Source organism: Nelumbo nucifera, chromosome 6 (assembly GCF_055504915.1).
Source record: "Nelumbo nucifera cultivar China Antique chromosome 6, China Antique-T2T, whole genome shotgun sequence".
Lineage (NCBI taxonomy): Eukaryota > Viridiplantae > Streptophyta > Magnoliopsida > Proteales > Nelumbonaceae > Nelumbo > Nelumbo nucifera.
Window position 1 is genome coordinate 63,609,547 of NC_142654.1, and position 2,459 is coordinate 63,612,005.

The following is a 2,459-nucleotide window of genomic DNA, read 5'->3' on the forward strand; positions in this document are numbered from 1 at the left end:
TAGCATATTATTTACGAGTTCGACGAAGTTTTTCCTGAATTTGAACATATAATTCTGAGAACCAACACTCATACTGGATTAGTACGTTCTGTTTTGAGATTGTTCTCCTCAGTTTTTCCAATTAGTTACATAAAGACTGATCGATGTGAGCTGTCGACATTATCCGCTACATGGTTCTCTCTAGATGTCCTTATCTGATGCAAGTTCCCTTCTAATTGTGAGTTGTCGTCGGCTGGTTTGGTGGGTCGTGAGCTGGACCTCCATCATTCTCCCCCGCTTGGAAGGAACTCGACCCCGAGTCATGATCGGGATATGCGTGTCACTTCTGGTAAATAACGATGAAGATCAACGACATTAAATGTTTTGGAAATACCCATGTGATCTGGGCAAGTCCACTATGTAAGCATTGTCATTGATCTTCTTAATGATCTTGTATAGGTCATACTTCCGAGGCTGTAGCTTGCTATGTTTCCCAACGGGTATGCGTTCCTTCCTTAAGAACACCATGACTTCATCACCGACTTAAATCACCTGGTACCTGTTCTCTTCCAAGTGCTGCTTGACCAAAATTGGTTTATTTTCATCTTGGTGGGTGAGGTGGAAACGACTAACCTGTAGGTTATGTTTGGTTGGAAGGAAAAAGTTGGGAAAGGAAAAAAAAGGTAAGAAAACCTTTATAAACCTTCTATAGATTTTGATACCTTTTTCTTCCTTTCCCTATCATTTCCTTTTTTCAATTCCTCACTCTAGTCCAATTCCAAAACCGCGCAACCTGTACAACTAAGGAAAAACAGGATGGGAAGGGGGGAGTGGGGGTAGAAATTGAATGAACAAAATACCATTATTAGCAGGGCGAAAAAAAAACCCATTGTTATCTAAGGATGTGAACTTTGGATAAGAATGTGAGAATAGAAGAAGACATAGAGGTAGGGAAGAAAGGAAGGAATTATGGGAAAGAGTTCAATGAGAGAGCTGAGGAGTAAGGGAAAAAGGAGATAGAGTTTAAAAAGAAAGCATAGAAGGGGAAAATTGAAGAAGGGGAAGACCTGCAATGGACAATTTTCAAGTTAAAAGATGATGTTGCCTGAGCAAATTAAATACAACTCTTGTATAGGAATACAAGCATAGATTTCCATGAGAAAAGTGAACTCAATTTCATTCTCATCCAACAATTCTGCTGATGAAACAGCTACAAAATTTGTATATGTATAATTATTTACAAAATTGAAGAAAAAAAAAGAATAGTAATGAAGATCATGGTCCCCATGGACATAGCAATATGACTTGTTCAAAAGCCACCGGCAAGTATAGGCTGATTACTCTGTTCTTGATGGACAGAAGAATATAATGAGCACTGACATGTAGATAGGGTCATAACTAAGGCCTTCTCTAAGTCTCTCGAAGGACGTCTTTGCACCATTGAGATAATGTACTTGGCAAACTCTGAATCGCATGGCAATGTGATAGGCCCATCGCTCGGTAGTCCAAACTCTTCTTCAGACATTCTAAGCAATTCTAAGAAGATGGGATTGCTGAGATATGCCAATGGAATAACAAAACGTTTTTGATCAACCGTATACACAACAAAGTGGTCTTTAACAACCACTATTGCGCTGCATTCATCCACATCGCTTTGCAGTTTAGTTCTTGGTGGTGAGATTCTTCTCCTGCCAATGGCTGCCATCTTCTGCCACTTTCTTACCATGGCTAAAAGCTTCCTATTGTTGATCATGTTTTGTAATTTGAGATTGAGAGAACTAAGGGCCTTGAGGATGAAGGAAGAGATTTGCTTAAGATTTTGAGAAGAGATTGTTTTGGGGGATGGAAAGAGCAATGGGCATAGCTTAGTTATATATAATTGCAAGCGGAGACAAGCCAGAAGAGATTGGCTTTCCTTCTGTCGGGTTGCATGGAATGCATAACCATGTGATGATTGGACTATTAAGTTGCATCTAGATTAAAGAGCTTGGCAACTTGGCACGATAGATTGTTGAGTGAATGATGATGGCATCCATATATGGAGGTAGTAGGGCATCACATCCGATGTTGGATTTCTTTCCTCTCAATCGGTGAGGTAGACGACATACTGGCTCCATTTATTTTAATGTGCCAATTCATTGACTGAAATTGTGGGCATGGCAATCACTAAGTACTGCTATACTGTTGAAGATGAAGATAATCTGGTGAAACATCGTACAAAGGAGTCAACATGATGAGTGCATGGTGGGGATACATATTGGCGTGAGCTGTCAAACTAGAGAATTTTTAGGATCTCTTGACTGATCCCTTAATTCAAGGGATAATTCTTATCATCGCCGGAGTTAGTAATCCCTGAATTCAAGGGATAATTCTTATCATAGTGATAGTTTGTGTATAGCAAGGAAAAGGAAAAAAGAATAGGGCCTGTACATGTTAGACAGTTTTGTATGCCCTTAGCTTCAATCATTTTGATGTACTTT

The 2,459-nt window shown here is 39.5% G+C and overlaps 1 pseudogene; it reads right to left on the reverse strand.

The window, feature by feature from the left end:
• Nucleotides 1–1,288: 1,288 nt before the first annotated feature.
• LOC109113971 (auxin-responsive protein SAUR67 pseudogene) lies at nt 1,289–1,705 on the reverse strand (annotated as a pseudogene).
• Between the last annotated feature and the right edge of the window lie 754 nt (nt 1,706–2,459).